The sequence below is a fragment of the Ochotona curzoniae genome, unplaced genomic scaffold, assembly GCF_017591425.1.
Source record: "Ochotona curzoniae isolate NIBS_2020 unplaced genomic scaffold, NIBS_Ocur_1.0 contig_4501, whole genome shotgun sequence".
Lineage (NCBI taxonomy): Eukaryota > Metazoa > Chordata > Mammalia > Lagomorpha > Ochotonidae > Ochotona > Ochotona curzoniae.
The window spans coordinates 9718371-9738038 of NW_024466307.1; the positions used below are offsets into that span (position 1 = coordinate 9718371).

At 43.7% G+C, this 19668-nt stretch overlaps 1 protein-coding gene across 7 annotated transcripts in view; it reads right to left on the reverse strand.

The window, feature by feature from the left end:
• Positions 1–19668, reverse strand: part of MCTP1 (multiple C2 and transmembrane domain containing 1) — a 406611-nt gene that overhangs the window by 15550 nt on the left and 371393 nt on the right. The window lies entirely within an intron of this gene.

Sequence of the window (19668 nt, forward strand, 5' to 3'; positions counted from 1 at the left end):
CAGCGTCAGCTCTGTCTCTGTAATATGCACAGGGGTCCCTGGAGCCGATGCAGAGCAGTGCAGAGTCAGGGATATGTGCTGCCGTAAACATAGTCGCAGCACAGGAGATGGTTCTGTTGCTGTTCTCGTGAACAGAAATGTGTCAGGCAGTGGTGACTGGAATGGAGGAGGAAGGGCAGAGCTGAGGAGCACCTAACCTGTACCTTGCACCACCCCAGATCCCACTACAGTTGCACTTCGCAAACCTCCAGTTCCTTGACCTCGTCACCCACAGGCCTAGGTCCAATAGTAGTTCAGCTGCAGAGATTGCCACATGCAAATAAGACCAGTGAGTCATGGGAACTGCAAAAACTGACAGTCGATGAACTCCACTAAGAACTTATCCTGGATCACACAGAGCCTGACGTCAACTCAAATATGTATTTAAAAAAGAGAAAGAGACAGATCTTGCATCCACTGGTTCACTCCCCAAACAGTCACAATGGCTGAGGCTGGTCCAGACCAGAGCCCAAAACTCATCTGTGTATCTCATATGAAGACTAGGGAGCCAAGAACTTGGGCCATTTACTGCTGCTTTCTGAAGTGTTTTAAGCAGCTTGCTTGGGGCCTGGCGCAATGGCCTATTGGCTAAATCCTCGCTTTGCATGTGCCAGGATCCCATGCGGAACAGTTTTTGTCTCGAGTGCTGCACTTCCCATCCAGCTCCCTACTTGTGACCTGTTGAGGACAGCCCAAAGCCTTGAGACCCTGCATTTGAGTGGGAGACCTGAAAGAAGCTCCTGGCTTCTGGCTTCAGATTGTCTCAGTCCCAGCCATTGTGGCTACTTGGGGAGTGAACCAATGGCAGGAAGATCTTTCTTCTCTGTGTATATCTTCCTTTCCAAAAAACAATAAGCATTATATACACGCACACACACTTAAAGATCAGGGAACAAAAGCAGCCAATATTTAAACCAGCATTCTGACATGAGATGTTACAAGCAGTGGCTTATACTGCCATACCGCAACATTGGCCCTAAAGCCCTAACTCTTAAAAAGAAGTTAATTATCAAGTAGCATATGCTATATTAGGGTTCTAAATGCATATTCATATCCCACCTCTTTGTCCTTAGCTCCTCTTCATTTTAAAATTGTGCAAAGTTGATATACTTCAGGAAACTGGTAAGATTGAGCATAGAGTACCCAGAGTATGCTATAAGGTTAGGGGAAGTGTGCATATTGTGTAAATTTAGACCTAGAGGAAGAAATAGTAGTGACCTTTCACGATGGAAAATTCTGCTTTGTAGCCTGGCATCCAAGGCCCTTGCCTAGTGTTTAGTGGAGACCATCCAGCCCTGATTCCAGGACTTCATTCCTCCATGCCAGCTTGAATATCTACAGAAATGCAGATCCAACTTCATTACTTTAGCTTCTTTTGAACATTTCTTCACTATGCCAAAACACTTGAGACCTCATGTGGCAGTCAGTGCTTGCTGAAAGCAGCCAGGAAGCTAGAATAATAATGTCATGTTGCACATTTACATACTGACTCTCATTTCAGAGGCGTCTAAGGCAGTTTCCACTGTGAACACTTGGCCAGGGCTGGCATCTTGCCACTTCAGAAACAAGGGGCGTGTGAGTGGCAGGTGTGCGTGCATCCTCCGAGGACTGGTGTACACCAGGCCCACGGATGGGAGGCCGGCTTCCCAACTTCATCTTTTGTGTGTACACCAGTTACTTAGGGCATTCATGTCAAATCTAACTGCCATGGGAAAAAAAAAATATGTACGTCATTCATCTTGCTTATGCCAAAATGCATTGTCAAGCAGTGAGGTAAAGGAGCCACATGGAGCTCTAACAGCACAGCCACTCTCGAATGTTCCCCGCTGTCTCCAAGTCACACTGACAGACATGGGTACATCACTTTCTCCTCAGTTTCAAGTAGTGAAGTACAATGCACTGGTTTCCCTCAGGCAGCAGTACACCTAAGAATACAACAATTAGCCAGTGGCTCCAGTTTCTTTCTTAGAAAACTGCAAAGTTGATTTACCCTGATATGCACAATGTTTAGTGTTCTCTCCAGCACCAGCTAAATCCATTTAATGTTTATAAAGCAAAATGCTCTTACATTTTTCGACATACAGAATGAAACTACTGAAGCAAGCTGGTTATACAATGAAAGCCCATTAAGAATAATGCCTTTCTAGCTCAAAAGGCTGTGAAAAATATTTCTTTCGCAGTAACAATAAAATATGTAAAGTAGTTAGGCATAATTTTAACAAGAAGTGTACAAAATTTAAACGTAGAATGTAAAAGTACCACATTTCTATATAGCAACACTAAATATTAAAATACTTGTTTTTCATTGCTTGTGTCGGTTTAATGCAATTTCAAGCAGCCCTAATGTTTGGAGTAGAGAAGAACTGTAAGAATGTGATAAAGTGTTTCTAAAGCATGTTTGGAGAAGTAAATACTGCCTAGAAATGCTTGCCAAAGAGGAATAATAAGATTGTGGGTATTAAAAAGAGATTGATATGTGATGAGACACTGTGATAATGAACAGAGTGCCATGTTACTGGGCAATTGTGTTAACCATTCGGAGACCATCATTTTAAATCCTTAGAGTAGTTGGTGCGATGGTCTGGGTGCTGTTAAAGATACCCACATGCCAATTCAGACTACCTACGTTCCCAGTACCAGCTCCGCTGCCGATGCTGCCTGCTAACTTGCTCCATGGGGAGCAGCTCAGATCCTAGGGTCCCAGTCACCTGCATGGGAAGCTCAGATTGTGGTCTGGCGTCCTGGCTTCGGCCTAACCTAACCCTTCTGGTTGTGGGCCTTTTACAACTTCTGTGCCCTTCAAATAAACTTAAGATAATTAAAATCCTTCCTCAGACTTAACTCTACTTGAAATAGAACAAGTCTACCTCAGCAGATGGCTTCATACGGGCTACATAAGAATTTTGTAAAAATCGAAAATGAATTTACTCGGACAAAACAGGTGAGTTACTTACTGACCTTGGGACAGGGGAGATACAAACAGTAAAAGAAATCACAAAGGAAAGAACTATTAACATGGGTGAAACAACATCAAAACATCTCATTCGAAATGCTAAGTGAAGAAAAATGCAACATGTGACATTGTGGGATGGTTATTTCCGGTATATTCAAGAAACATCTGAAAACTGCGGTTTTGTTTATAATAATAAAAATCAACATGTTGGTTTTAACTTGGTGTATATATAATTGGAAGATTTGCAAAGCCAGAAAATATTTTTTCAATGTTGAATGATACCAAAAATGCTTATAGCACTAGGCTGGACATCCACATAGTGTTAACACAGCATTTGGGTCACAAGCATCCCATGTTATAGTGCCTGGATGCAGGTTCCAAATCCACTTGGTACTCCAGCTTCCTGCTAATGCATGCTGTAGAAGCACTTGACAACTCGAGTACTATGGCCTCTGCCACCCAAATGAGAAGTGTTGAGTTCTAGGCCCACCCCTCATAATTGCCAGCATTTGGGAAGTGAACCAGCAGCAGTTAGAATTTTTTTAATTGTAAAAACATCTAAAGTATCTAATGTAATTGTTAGGAAGCCAGTGATATATATAGTATAGTCCTGTAACATTCAGATCCTTGTGCTTAATATGTTTTGCCTCTGCTCAGGAAACTCCCACATTTTCCTATTAAAGGAGAATGGGTAAAAGAAATATTAACTGCTTATTGCAAGCATGGTTTTACCGTAACTAATTTTTTTAAGATTTATATATTTTTAATTGGAAATGCAGATCAGATTTACAGAGACAAAGATTTCCCATCTGCTGGTTCACTCAAGTGGCCGCAATGGCTAGAGCTGAGCTAGTCCAAAGCCAGAAGCAAGGAGCTTCTTAAGGTTCTCCCATGCAGATGCAGGATCCCAAGGCATTGGGGCATCTTCCACTGCTTTTCCAGGTTACACACAGCGAGCTAGGTGGGAGTGGAACAGTTACTGGTGCCCACATTGGATCCTGGCACATGCAAGGTGAGAATTTAGCCATTGAGCCATAGCACCAGGCCCTAATCTTAATTTTTAAAAATTTTTGTAAGTGATCATGTGAATGACTTTCAGGTAAAAGGTTAAAATATGAAGCCACAGTAGGCGCTGTTTAGTAGTTTTCTCAAGGCTCATTCAGTCATCACTGCCACCCTACAGCATCAAGTCAGAACAGTGCCCACAAGTTCCATATCTGCAAAATACTGAATATTAATTTCATCTGTACTGAATACATTCAGGTCATCTACTGCCATTATTTCCATACCAACACAGTATAATAACTACATACATGGCGTTTACATTGTATTTGGAATATTAAGTCTTACAGAAATTACTTGCAGAAAGTACTGGAGCAAATGATTGGTTGATACAAAACTATTTTATGGAAGGAATTTGAGCGTCCACAGACACTGCAGGGACTCCTGCAGCCAGACCCCCGCAGATAGCAGACAAAGACGTGCAGCTAACTTCTCAGCAGAAGAGGACACTGAGGCCCTGAGAAACCCAACAGAGCTAGCACTGGTACTGCAACTGGCCAACCCCACAGCCTACTCCTCTGCAGTAGTTAGGAAGTCCCTTGGGACACCTGCACTCTATACGGGGATGTCTGGGTTCAGGGCCCGGCCTCGCTCCTGATTCCAGCTTCCTGCTAATTCATACCCTGAAGAGGATCAGACAACGACTCAAATACTTCAGTCTCTGCCACCCACATAAGACCCAGATTGCATTCCAGGAGCTTCAGCCTGGCCCAGTCCCAACTGTTCAAAGCATTAGGGGAGTGAACCAGTGACTAGATCTCTCTGCCTTCCAAATCAACTAAAAATTTTTAAAATTGGAAAAAAGGAAATCTCAAGGTTGAATTCAAAGAAAGTGAAATGTGTGTTACAAACTATGAAACTAAGCTCAATAATGTCTAAATATGACATGTGGGACATTGGTTAATGTGATGCCATGTAAGGCATATGCAAAGGCAATTAGTGAAAGATCCTCTAACATGCAAGTGCTGATAAAGACTGTTGGCTTGGATACGTTAGAAATGTGCTCGCTTCTGATTCTCTTGCCAGCCCACTGCTGCTACCCCAGTACAAGTCATGAAAGGTCACACTAAGATGGTACCTTTGTAACACTGGGAACATTTGGAAAAGCAAACGCTTAGGGGTAGAATATGTATTTTAAATCTCTTCTAAGATTCTATATTCCTCTGCTGTGGTCTTCAACCAATGAAGTAATTACTCTATAACCCCAAACTACAATGGGTAATGGAATTGGTCTGTTACATTTCATTCTTTCATGCTTTTTGTCACTAATGTTCAATACTTTATTAGTACAGAATAAATGGATACATTTCTGTTATTGTCGTTTTTTGCTTTCCTTTATAAAGCAGCTTGGAGGAATGAAATATCAAAGGGCAGTTAATCATCCAAAGGCTTGGCAGTGACACTTTTCTTTAAAAGTGTTTTATTAGGATTTCTTTTGAAGATTTAAGAAAAATGAAACCTGTAAGTATAAATTTGAGAACATATGAAATGTATACTGCACAACTATTTCTAATTAATCTACCCAATTAGAAAAAGTCCACCTCACACCAATAACAAATTACTGTCCTTGTCTGCTGTGTGTGTTACTATCACACAAAGTTAACCACTTCCTTGCTTAAAGGTCTTTGAGAAAATCTCAAGATTTAGTAGGAGTACCTTACATGTTTGGAGATCCCTGATCATTGCCTTGTAAGCCAAAATAACAGATGCCCTCCGTCATTGATTCTGCTCTGAACGGGGACAAAGAGCCAAGGCGACAGGCATGGGGACGGTGTATTCTGGGACCGGTTCCTCATGCCGAGCCGCATCCTGCCTCACTCATTAATGCATGGAGGGGCCCTGCCAAAGTGGTCACTGTCAAGGATCCTGGCAGCTCAGCAACAAGTCTGTTGAACACCTGTGCTGTGTTTTTTGTCTTGTTCTAATGTTAGCAACTTTAGAAACACTCATACATTGTTTTAGCTGACACATAAAAACTATACCTGATTATAGGATACCATGTGGTGTCTTTATTCATGTATACATTGTATAATATCCATGCAAGGTAATCACAAATACTTATCATTTCTTTAATACAAAAACTTATTTTAAAATCCTTTCTTTGGACTACCTTATCTTTACCTTCTGGGCCAGTAGCATTATCTACACTTTGCTGTGCAAGAGGACCAGAGCATCCTCCTCTCCAGCAGTGGCTGCCTGCACAGCACTTCGCCTTTCCCTGCCCCTTTTTCATCCCTATGCTGGAAACACACCATCACACTCTGACCTTCCTGAAACCAACACTTTTAAGTTGCTTGTGTGTGAAATCATCTGGTTCTCGCTTACTTCATTGAACACAATAACCTCCAGTGCCATCCATGTTCTTGGCAATGGTAAAATTTCATCCTTACTATGGCTGAATAGTGTTCCATAGGGTACATGTTCTGTGTGCATCACAGTCAGCAGGTATGGTGAGCACTTGCTCCCAATATGACTGATAAAAAAAATGAGTGTTCTTTTTTGCAGAGTGTAAAAGAGTATCCTAAGTGAGAAGGAGGGAGGGGCCGTGAAATCTAATATGAGCATAACGAACATACATGGACCTGTGGCAGCAAACCAGCGCATGTGGCCACCTGATGGCTTCCCGGAGGGACTCAGATCTGAGAGATCTACCCCAAAGAGCTAATCTGGATCCTAATGTTGCTTCTCCTCTAAACTCCTGCTATGTAAAATGCTGGCTGGCCAATTTTTTTTTTAAGGAATATTTTTTATGTATTTTTACATAAACAGTTATTTCTTTAAAAGGCACAGCTAAAGAAGAAAGGCCTTCTACCTTTCCACATGGGTGCAAAAGCCTTGGCTGGGGCAGACTGAAGTCTGAAGCTTCATCTGGGTCTCCCACATGTGTGCAGGGGCCCAATGAGCTGGGCTGGGAGTGGAACTGTGTGCGACTTAACTAGCACCTGGCGCTGCAGGTGTTGGCTTTACCTGCCGCACCAAAGTGCTGGCCCCAGAGGACAGTGATATGTTTGACTTGGCTGTTAAGCACAGTTTACCATGAAGCACAGCTCCGTAAACAACTGTTATGCCACAGGATGTCTCCAGGTGTGTATGGAATCTGCTCAGGTTTCCTGAGGTTGATTTTCTATGCTTAAAGTGGACGCAGTGTACCACAGTCCCTCATGGCACACAAAAACGGACCTCAAGAGAATCTATGAGGCATAATTCCCTGTGTGATGGATAAAGTTGCACAAAGAAGTGGTACAGTGTTTTCTCTTTGCCAATATTCCTCATTTTTCAGATCTACAAAATGATCTTCTCCCAGCCCAAAGTCTAGAAGAGTGGAATTCTAGAGAACAGCTTGGCAGCTCAGAGTCCCTTTGCGAATGGCTCTGCCCCAAGTGTCTTCGTTCTGACAGCATCCTGTCTTACCTGGCTTCTCGGCCCACTTGCCTCGCCTCTACTCCTGACAACTCGTCTAAAACAACGGTGCCTTCACTGAGAATGGGAAACTCAGTGAGCTATTTCAGATTAAGAGAATAGAGGGATACCATTAACAAGCTAGTATACTTTTCTCTCAACTAAAGAAAGTTCTCCAAAACAACATTTTACAGTGCAGACGAAGACTAAAATAATACATCTAAAGTATTTCTATCATTGGGCTGCCACTGTGGCATTTCATGTTAATCCTCTGTGGAACTGGCATCCCCTGTGGGCGCTGATTTGTGTCCCAGCTGCTCTACTCTTGCTCCAGCTCCTTGCTAATGGTCTGAAAAAGCAGAGGATGGCCCAAGTCCTTGGGCCCCTATCCCCACAATAGAGACCTAGAAGAAGCTCCTTGCTCCCAGCTTTAGGCCAGCCCTCTCTAGCTGTTGTAAACATCTGGGGAGTAAAACAGTGGATGGTAAATCTCACTAAATCCAAGTATAATAAGGAAATCTTGGGGGTGGGAGGAGCTATCATACTACTTCACGCAAATGAAGTATATAATAGTTTTAATGAGACATTTTGGTTTACATTAAAAACAATTTTAAAATACTAGAGGGAATTTCCAAATTGTGGGACCTCTTAGGCTTGCTTGGTTTTGCTCCAGATGATTTAGTGCTAACTTGTCAGATTCCATTTTCAGAAACTATGGTAGATTCCTTTCTGAAAGTTTGAGAGCAGAAGAAGAGCGAAAGGAGGGAAGAGAAGTGGAGGAAATGAGGAGGGAGAGAGAAAGAGCATGCGAGAGCTCCTTCATCTGCTAGTTCCCGCCCCAAATACCCACAGAGTCACCATGATGGGGGCAGGCCAGGAGCCAGGTACTTGGAACTCTATCCAGGCTTCCCCCATGGGTGGCACAGGTCCAAGTACCTGGGCTGTTCTCTGCTGCCTTCCCAGGGGCAGGAGCGGGAAGACGGGGCAAAGCACAGGAGACAGCTCTCCAGGCAGCACTCAGATGAGGCTCTTGTGTGCTGTAGCACCACATGTACTTCTGGGGTGCTGAGTCCTGCTGTGACCTGCCCTTCTCTTTCTGTTTTGTTTCTATCCCTGCAGCCTCTTGCAAGGTAGCCTTCTGCATCTAAAGTTGTATTTCGTCCCTCAGGCTGCTGGCTGTTTCATCTGTTTGCATACAACTCTAAAGGTGATTGTAAAGTAACAAGAATTTGGAACAAGAACCTGGACTATGCAGTGACAGAGCAAGGAAAAGAGCCTTCAACTTATTTATCTGCCCACGTGGCTGACAACAGACCCCAAATCCTTGCATTCTTTCTCAACCAGCTTGACCCTGCCATGATCATTATTCCCAGCCCTCCCAGACTCTTCCAACTGTACCTGAAGGACTGAGCCTTAGCCAAAATCCTCCTCATGATCTTACTAGCTAAGCCTCAGTCCAAGGCCCCTCTGCAGCCATCTCACGCCATGTGATCATCAAGTCTGCACAGGACCAGCGGTCTTGATGACGTGTTTGCAAAAGGCCCTTAACCACGTGGCCACCAGCAGTGAGCCCTTCATAACTGTGTTCCCTGAACCTCGTTCTCTGCTCTGGCTGGGAGCATGTCTCGCCTTGTCTTCGTATTGCTCTTTATTTTCAATTTTTCTCTTTTTTGAAGATTTATTTTTATTGGAAATGTAGATATGCAGAAGGGAGAAGCAGATATACAGGAGGAATTGGAGACAGAAAAGTCTTCCGTTCACTGGTTCACTCCCCAAGTGGCCACAACAGCCAGAGCTGAGGTGATCCAAGCTGCTGGCTGTGGCCTGGTCTAGCTCTGGCTGTTGTGGCCATTTAAAGAATGAACTGGGCCTGGCAGCGTGGCCTAGCGGCTAAAGTTCTAGCCTTGAGCACGCCAGGATCCCATATGGGCACCGGTTCTAAACCCGGCAGCTCCACTTCCCATCCAGCCCCCAGCTTGTGGCCTGGGAAAGCAGTTGAGGATGGCCCAAAGCTTTGGGATCCTGCACCTGTGTGGGATACCCGGAAGAAATTCATGGTTCCCAGCTTCGGATCGGCGCAATAGCAGCCATTGCGGCTCACTTGGGGAGTGAATCATCGGACGGAAGATCTTCCTCTCTGTCTCTCCTCCTCTCTGTATATCTGACTTTGTAGTGAAAATAAATCTTTAAAAAAAAAAAAAAAGAATGAACCAGTGGATGGAAGATCTGTCTCCCTATCCCAAATACAGTCTTTGAAGAATTGCTTAAAATAGATTCTGGAAAGGCTTTTTAAAATTGTGTCAATTGAGGGCCGGGCACGGTGGCACAGTGGTTAAGGTCCTCGCCTTGCACGCCCGGGATCCCATATGGGCACCGGTTCTAATCCCGGCAGCCCCACTTCCCTTCCAGCTCCCTGCCTGTGGCCCGGGAAAGCAGCCGAGGACTGCCCAAAGCTTTGGGACCCTGCACCCGCGTGGGAGACCCGGAAGAGGCTCCTGGCTGCATAGCATCGGCTGTTGCGGCTCACATGGGGAGTGAATCATCGGACAAAAGATCTTCCTCTCTGTCTCTCCTCTCTGTATATCTGCCTTTCCAACAAAAAAATAATAAAAATAAATCTTTAAAAAAAATTGTGGCAATTGAATCCCAGTTTCCTTTATACAAAGATTTATTTTTATTTGAAAGACAGGTTTTACAAAAAGAAGGAGACAGACAAAGATGTCTTTCAACCACTCATTCACTCCACAAATGACTGCAACGAATGGGTCTGAGTTGATCTGAAGCCAAGAGCCATGTGGGCACAGAAACTCAAGGACCTGAGCCATTCTCTGCCACCTTCTGAGGCCATAAGCAGGGCGCTGGATCAGAAGCAGAGCAGCCAGGATATGAACCAAAGCCCAAGGTAAAGAATTAGCCTAGCGTGCCACTGTACTAGCATAGAAAGGTTTTGAAATTTAAGAACATTCAGACTCATGGTGGCCTGGGGTGATTCCCACCAGATCTCATGGTGGGATACAGGGAGAAAGAGGTTGAGTAAGATGTGTCATAAAACTTCACGTGGTTTAATTTAGCTATTCTTACATATATCAAGGGGGTACAGTACAACCTCTGTCTTTCAAAGCCATTTGAACGCTCATTTGAGGATGTTACAGTTAGGTCGAAATTATCTTAGTATTTGAAAAGTTATTTATTTGAAAGGCAGAGACGGAGAAATAGATCTCCTGTCTTTTGGTTCACTCCCTCAAGTACCCACGACAACTAGAATTAGACTGAGCCAAAGCTTGGAGCAAGAATTCCAGCTGAGTCTCTCCCAGCAGGGTGGCATGGACCCAAATACCTGTCCCATCTCCTGCTAGGTTGCCAGGCACACATCAGGGAACTGGATCAAAACTACTTTGCGAGGGCTCAAATCAGACATTCTGATAGAGGGAAGTTGGTGTCCCAACCATCACTTATACTTCCTGACCCACACACACACCCACTACATCTCCATCTCCTCTGGATTCTGTGAGCAGTTCCAGTTTAAGACTTTTGAAAGTGAACACAGAGCTTATTTTCAAATCTAAACAGCAATTGCTGGCCTAAGATTTGGTTATGTCAACCTCTAATGCCAAAGTTGTGTATACATAAATTTGTCTTTCACAATTGTTCCTTTTAATTTCTACTGCATGTTTGAATATGGTTGAAGTTGACATGCAAGGCTCAGTGGGCCTTACGGAGTTCAGAGAAGTCTACGGCCATGCTATCTTCCAACACGGTCACCAGCTCACTGAAATGATGACCAGGTTTCTGAGCAACCGGTTCTGCTGCTGAGCCTGGGTCAAACGCTGCCTGCTTCGTTAAATCTGCAATGGAAGCAGTTTATTCCACTTAAACTATAAAATGGGAATAAAGCGGCTGTCGCTGTGGTGTAACAAGCTAAGGTGTCACCTGCCTCACTCGCATTCCGTAAGAGTGGCAGCTCAGGTCTCGTTGGCTCCACTTGCTATCCAGCGTCCTACTAGGGAGCCTGGGAAAAAAACGGTGGAGGCTGGTCCAGGTACCCATGTGGGAAACTCCAATGGAGTTCTAAGCTCTTGGTTTGACCTGACTCAGCCAGGCTCATTGCAAAACTTAGGGAATGGCCAGTTGACCTAAGATCTTTGTCTCTCGCTCCCTCTCTGTAACTCTGCCTTTCAAATAAAGGGAAAAAAAAACCCTGTACCATTTATTAAATCTTAATAAAAGGATACCTTCATAAAGAGTCTTAAGGAAGATTTTTTTACTTATTTATTTATGGGTATTAATTTACATAACTGCTTTGTCAGAGATATCACTGGATGCAAACTCTATCATCCAATATGCCCTGGCAGATAATACTCTCATTCCTCAACTTGCAGACTAATTGACTAGAAGTCCCACACCTTACACTTCTACCTCAATCTAGGTTCTCTCCTTTTGTTCAACTGGCATCCAGAACTGACAACTGGCATCTGAGCAGACATGTCATCAGATTACAGTCCTTCCCACCCACAAAAAGTTGTCTGTCCCCTGCAGGTCACTGGACAAGCCATTGCAGACACGTGCCTTTTATCATGGGATTGTATCTGTTGGTGCTTCTGCACATGCAGCTGCCTACTCAAACCCATGCTGGTTCTTTAGCAAGCTTCACAGCTGAATCAGGTCCAGGCTAATTTCATCATAAACCTTATACCCTCCACTACCAATCTGAGTAGTACAGTTGTTTATCAAGGAAAGATTATTTATTCAATTTTTATCAGTTCATGTTTGATAGAGAGAGTTGTTCCCTCCATGTGTTTACCACCCAAAAACCTAAAACGGAGGTGGACCAGGTCAAACCCAAGAGCTCAGAACCCAGTTCATGTCTCCCATGAGAGTGGCCGAGATCAGTCTAGTACTTGAGGCATCGCCTGCTACCTCCAAGAGTGTGCATTAGCAAGAAGCTGGAAGGAGGAAAAAACATCCTGGACTGAAACCCAGGCACTGACATGGGATACAGGCATCCCAAAATGGCAGCTTAATTTTAGTATCAAACACCTACCCTCTTTTAGTATACACACAAAAAGCCATAGAACATCTTAGGGACCCTGAAAGATTTTTCTTTCTTAAAAATAAGCTTATTAGAAAGATGATCATTCTATTCTCACAGGACTTGAAGGCTTATAAAGCATTTTTAGTTTACCTTTTCCCACATGAGGTGGGCATGGTCAGAGGGTTCTCCCCACCCTGCTCCCATTTTACCCATGAGGAACCTATGGACCTGAGATAGCTCTCATTATCAGTTGAACAGATTTCCAAAGACTACAACATATGTCCCGTGGTGGAAATCAGAATTCTTTCTGGTCACTGTCAAAAAGACATCGAGTCACATATGGGATTTTCTCACAGCATTGTTTCAGATACTCAAGCCAGGCTCTTGCCGAAAGCTAACCTTGAGTTATAATCAAATTGTGTGAGAGAAGAAACCACATTAGCATTAGAAAAACAAGGCTCCCTGCCACATCCCTGGAACCAAGGCAAGATTGCTTTGTTAAATCCAGAGGTCATTTTTCTTCACAAATATTTTACAAGACAAACTTGTACCTTTCCTAGAAAAAGCACATCTGTTAAAAATTACTGCCTTACAGAAAGACAGAATCACCATCCCTTCTCTCCATCTGAGCTTAAAAGAGATTTGTTGACATATTCTAAGGCCAGCATAGACGAAACAGCACAGGAAGGAGGAGGCGGTGAGCAGGACCAGCTTTGGCTCTGCCTAAACCAATTCCACATGCCCCAGGAACCATTAGCTGTTTTTTATTTCCTGCTCTAAAGATCTGTAGTGAAAATAATCTGGAGGAGGAAAATGCTGCACTTCCCCCCACCCTCCACAAGATGCTGTGTTAGCAAAGAGAATATAGGAGCCACCTTTAGCGACCCACGGTCTTTAATAATCCATTTTTCAAACACTACTGGTATTTCCTCCCCGAACCAAGAAGGACTGCAACTGGAATCAATTTCATCATTTGTATGGTTACAATCGCCAAGTTTCTGGAAATAATCGCCATTTAAATACCAAATAATTTTTTTTACACAAAGTCAACAACAGTTTTACTGCAATTTAATTTCCATGATTTGTTTGTTTACTGTCCAAGTTTTCAGTACTCTGAGAGCACGAGGTTCGAGTGGGAAGAAAATCTTAAGTACCAATCGAGAGACAAGTAATGTCAGAGTCATGCAAATAGCCTGACTTGGATCTACCACAGAAGGGAATGAGTGGCAAGACATAATGATTTGTTCCACCATTTGGAGTTTTTCTCCTTGAATTTCCCTATCAAGTACATCCTATCATCATCCACATTTGCAGACCTTCATATGAAAAGTCCAGAATAGCAGCGTGACATGCATTGTTCTCCTGCAGGAGATAACGGACAGAGTGATGTCAGCACAGATAAAGGGCCTACCTACAAGTGTGGAGGGAGTCACCCCTCATTCCTCTATTGATGCCATATGGAACACATACCTGAGTAACAACTTAGTGCCCTATGGGATGCTGCTGATATATGGGGAGCCCCCACCTTCACCCCAAGCCCCAGCCTTCCTGCAGGCTAAATCACAACAGGCTCATTCTGAGGTTAACCTACAGGACAATGCCAAAGGTCGACTTTGTGTAGTTCACAGCTGCGGTGGTGCTACGTGCTTGGTCATGTGGAGGGAACACATTGTCGCTTTCAGTGGATTGGGGAAGAAGAAACAGGTACCGCAAAGAAGAGAACTCACTTGAAAAATTCATATTCTGACAATCCTAGGGAAGGCTGATGGTTTGGCAGGGTGAAATAAACCTGTGAGAAATGGTTTTTCTATCTGCCTCGAAAACAGAAACAGGATGGGCACACATCAAGGTCATGGTGTAATTTCCCAGGCTTGTCCTGATCAGAACGGATAGATGTTGTGCCTGTCACTCCTGCTGTGTATGGGTACATGTTGTGCTTTCTCATGTAAGTTACTTAGTCTCCCAGAGAGGTTCTACCTGATGCTGTGATGTGGGACAAAAATGAAAGCAGGTCTGCAAAGCCACCAGCTCACTGGTAGAACTAGTTCTTTCTCCCCCACCCCCGGCTCGTCTCTTTTCCTGTTTTCTTGGAGTTCACAATTAGAACCACGCTTATTAATCCCTTCCCTCCCATCCCACCTGAATAGTATACTGTTTAGTCAAATTCTTTTACACATGAACACATGAAATTCTTGAGTACCAATTCCACAACAGGTGGATTACAGACTCCAGGGACACAGTGATAAGCAAGACAGCACAAAGCACCTCTGTAAATTAACTAGAAACAGCAGAAGGTGGACAGTCCAGGGAAGAAGCTTGACATGAGAACATGTGCTGAATAGTGACCCCGGTTCCAAATGAACTTTGTAGTTGAGAAAACAAACTACTTTAGGTATTTCCAATAGAGGAAATTCAACTCAAGGGCGTGGCTACACAGCTATGGGGAGAATTGAGAGTCGACTGATGTGGCAGACTGTAGCAATTTAGGAAGCCATTCCTGGAGGGATGTGATGTCCCTGGAACTCTAATGTTGGACCACATGAATCCACCCTACAATAAGAACCTGGTGGCCATGGTGGTGCTTGATAGCAGTTGAAATGAAGATCCAGTAAAGAGATGAAAGCTTTGCCTAGAACGAGCAGAATGTGAGTGCAGCATGGACACACTCAGTGGACACAGTTGTCTCACAAAGTTTGAGTGTGAACAGTTGCTTAAGAAAAGCGGAAAGGTGCTGCAGACTGAATGGGATGCTAAGATGGAAGAAATATGAGGGGTCTTCAAACAATTCATGGGACTGCATATGAGAAAAAGCTTTGCACCAAATTCTTTATTTTCAATTCCATTTTTTTTTTTTTGTGAACTTTCTGAAGTTCCCTTGCAATTCCAACTGTAACATTCACTTTGTTAAGTGAACTCACTCCTATGCAGGTGCAAACTTGTGAAGGACCATTTTAGAGCACATGTGCTTAGCTCTTGAGTACAGAGAACAGAACTGCAGGAGCAATGTATTCATGAAGGGATGGAGCCCACATGGAAGGTGAAAGCTGGGTGCTGCTTCCCCAGCAAATGGAGAGAAGGAAAGATTGTGGCACAGGGGAGGGGCTTGGCATAGCGGTTAAGACTGGTTCAAACCACATCAGAGCACCTTGGTATTTATTGGCTCTATCCCAGCTTCCTGCTAAAGCAGACCCTGGTAAGATCAGTGATGGCTCGCATCATCGAGATCCTGCCACCCACATGGAGGCCTGAATGGAGTTCCTGGTGCCCTACTTCAACTTAAATCAGTCCTGGCTGTTGCAGGCATTCGGAGGAAACAAACCAACGCATGCAGATAAATTCTCTGACTCTCAATCTCACACATCAAACACTGATACTGACAGAGTCAATCTTTGGGGACATGAAGAGGTAAAGGATGTGGGATCTCCTACTTGCTCTGTTTTTTTTTTCCTCAGTTGACTCCAGTGGCAAACCCATCAGGTCAAAATGAGCGGGAAGCCATGACTGGGAAAAGAGAGGGGTAGGGATGGCAACCAGTGCCAATGTGCCTTTTCATGGCAGAATCACAGGCTCCCTCTCAGGACTGGTTCCTCCAAGCACTGCCCTGTCTTGTCCTCTCTCACAGTCTGGCATTTCAGTGCCTATTCCACTGCCTTGATTTAGAATTTATCCACCTTGCCATTCCAATCTTGTACTTAGCATCTTTTTATAAACCTAACAAAAATGGTACACACCTTGCTGGTAAGACATCTAAGCCAACGTCAGATTCAACAACCTTGATTTGTCCAGACAGGAAGAGGAGAGAGAGAGACCGTTTCTTTCCACAGACTGACTACACACTTTGCTCAGGCCATCCAGCCTGCGCAAGGAACGCCAAGCCAGCAGCCACAGAGGCAGCCAGCAAAGGCTGCTTATTACTGACACTGAAAGCAACCAAGGGTGGTTCTCAGCTGAGTAACTGGTAACCAAATCACAACTTGATCCAAAGCCTCGGGTGATATCAATGTGCTTCATTTTGCTGGCACAGTGGCAGAGGGTCTCCCCAGTGGGATCTGTCTGCTGCGCTCTGAAAGGACCTTTTTGACCACTTGCGTCTAAAGGGTCCTATGCGGGAGAGGGGGGTGCCATTGCCGACCACATGTTTCCTGGAAGTTTAGTAAAGTGCATGGTCCTTGCCCTGTCTCTTCAGATAAACACCCCTCCACTCTGACTGGGCCTTTTACCCAAGTCCTTTTCTGTCTGAGATTCCAGCATCAAATGAGAAGGATCAATTGGTTCCAGTGAAATAGATTTGGTGACAATGAAGACCAAATCACACCTGGCGAACCTGAGGCAGGTTTTAAAGCCATACCCTGGAGGGGAAGGAGCCCATCGGGCAACCCAGAATGTGCCCCCCACGACCCCCTCCCACTGAAGTATAATCTGCCCTCCCCTCATCCTTTCACGGGGATCTTAACCTGCTGATCCCACTCCCAGGTCATTTGGGAGCCTCTAGTATAAGTCATCTACACTCCAAATTCCAAAGAAGCACACAGATTATGGAGGAATTTGACTAACATGCACTCAAGAACCCAAGTATAAAATATAAGAAGGAAACTTTTGCATGGCATCAGCTGGGGCGCTGGTGGCGTGTTGCAGCTGGCTAAGCCACCTCCTCCAATGCCAGCATCCACTCCTGATCCAGTTCCCTGGCCCTCTTGTTTTAAAATTTGTTTTATTGGAAATGCAGATGTACAGAGAGAAGGAGAGACAGAAAGAGTTTACATCTGCTGGTTCACTCCCCAAGTGGCCGCAATGACTGGAGTGAAGTTGATCTGAAGCCAGGCGTTTTCTCCAGGTCTCCCACATAGGTGCAGGGTCCCAAGGCTTTGGGCTATCCTCAACTGCTTTCCCAGGTCACAAGCAGGGAACTGGAAGGGAAGTGGAGCAGCCAGGGCACAAATTGGCACATGCAAGGTGAGGATTTAGCCACTAGGCTATTGCACCAGGTCCTCCGGCTCCCTTCTAATGTGCCCGGGAAAGCAGTGGAAGATGGTTCAAATGCTTAGGCTTCTGAAACACCTGTATAGAATACCTGGCTCCTGGTTTCTCCCTGGTCCAGATCAAGCCATTGTTGCCACTTGGGGAAGGAACCAGTGAATGGAAGAGTCTAACTCTGCCTTTCAAATAAGTTAATCTCAAAACAAACAAAAACCCAGCAACTGGTAGCAGTGCTAGTTCAAGTGCGAATCATTTTTAGTTTTTCTAGAAGGAAAAATACAATTCTTACAGAGCTTAATAAATTGCTAGAGAGGCGATCTTCAAAATGCTTGCATGAAATATATATTATAAAAATGCCAATGCATGAATTTCAATATTTTTTTGTACCATAGTAAACTTAGTTTTTAATTCCACTTTTCTACAAGTTTTTTGAAGTGCCACTGTACCCTTGAAAAAATTTAGGATTATTCTGAGTATAATATGATAAATTCATGCTGAATTTGTACTGTTTAACCTGCTGCCTGATGGAAAATTCTCAAAAAATGTTACTTATTACCATTGTTATTGTTAATTATCATCATCATGTGTTAGAAGATGATTACAATAAAAGCTGACTTTCCTCACCACATCTGGGTGTTCCTAGGATACTAGACACACACACACACACACACATACACACACACACACTTAAATGTCTCTGTTTATGAGCGCTCCTTAATGGTAAGCATGAAAGTTACAGCAATCTGTTGCTCCTCAAATACACTCTCGATAGTTGATACAAATTATTTTGAACCTTCTGGTTTGTGTGACTTTTTGGCACATATACCAGTATTATGAATTAGACCTTTCATCTGAGCCAAACTGCTGCTATGCAGAAATACAAATAGAAATAGCATTCTCCAGACAGATAGATAGCTAGGAAAACAGGTTTTCAATTAGCATCGAGTATTTTTACCATCCCCTTTATTAGTCTAATTGTCACCATTCTCCTTCTAATTTTTCCATCCTTGGTTTCTGTTTCTGAGAATCCAATAAATATCTTCGAGGAATAAATGAGCAATTATTCATTCTTTAAGAGAAATGAGCAGCATTGAATTAAAATGTAAAATCAGTAAAAACAGGTAGCATTACTCCTGTGGGGTCATTTTGCAGAAGAGCCACTAAGTAGGAAACCTTTCTGAATTTCACCTCTATGGCGAGAGGCTAGTCCTTAGGTGACTCACTCATGAAACAGGGCTTCTAGGAAATATTAAGAGTATAGCATAATGACCTGATTGGATAATGCTCCTCTTGCGAGCATCAGCATCCCATATGGACAACAGTTTCAGTCCTGGTTGCTCTACTTCCCATCCAGCTCTCTGCCTGTGGCCTGGGAAAGCAATGGAGGACGGCCCAAAGCCTTGGGACCCATGTGCCCTCTCTTCCCCAACCCAACCTCTGCCACACACGTATCTCTCTCACCTCTCCTCCCTTCCCAAGCCCTCTCTTGGGCCTTTCAAAGGCGCATATGGGTCTGCAATTCCCAACCCCTCAACTCTGTAATGAACCTTAAAAACTTGATGATTTTGTTATGAAAAAAAGTTGAATTTTGCATAATTACTTACCAAGCAGTTTCATCTATTCCCAATATAACCAATACGATTATTCCCATCTATTATTTAAGTAAATTAGCTGTGAGGAGACTTAGACTAATAAAGTTATGATTCCTTATGAAGGACTACACTATTAAAATGGGGAAATTCTGTCAGTGGGTGGGGGGAATCCCAGCCTATACACAACTGTGCCACATAATTCAGAATTCAAAATAAAAATGTATTTTAAAAAGTTATTTGGAACTCATGCTGGAAAATCCCTTTGTGAAATTAGTATTTCAAAAAAATTTTTTTAAATGCAATTGAAGTCAAGAGTGAGGAAGAGCAGAGAATTTTGCAGTAAAAGTCCTGCTTTATCTTATTTACAGGATTCAGGAGTGGTGAGGAATTTCTCAGGGCTGGAAAGTGGATATCAAACGCTGTATGATTTTAGGCAAACATCCAAAACCCATACTAATGTAGTAATTTCCCCAGCATCCTCAGGTACAGCCATGGGGTCCACAGGGAGTGTCCATCTTCCTAAAATAGATTTCTGGAGGTCACGAGGCTGCTGTGGGTGTACCCTGTGGCAGCACATTGTAGGCGTTCTCACTGGAGATCTTGGTTGGGATGGT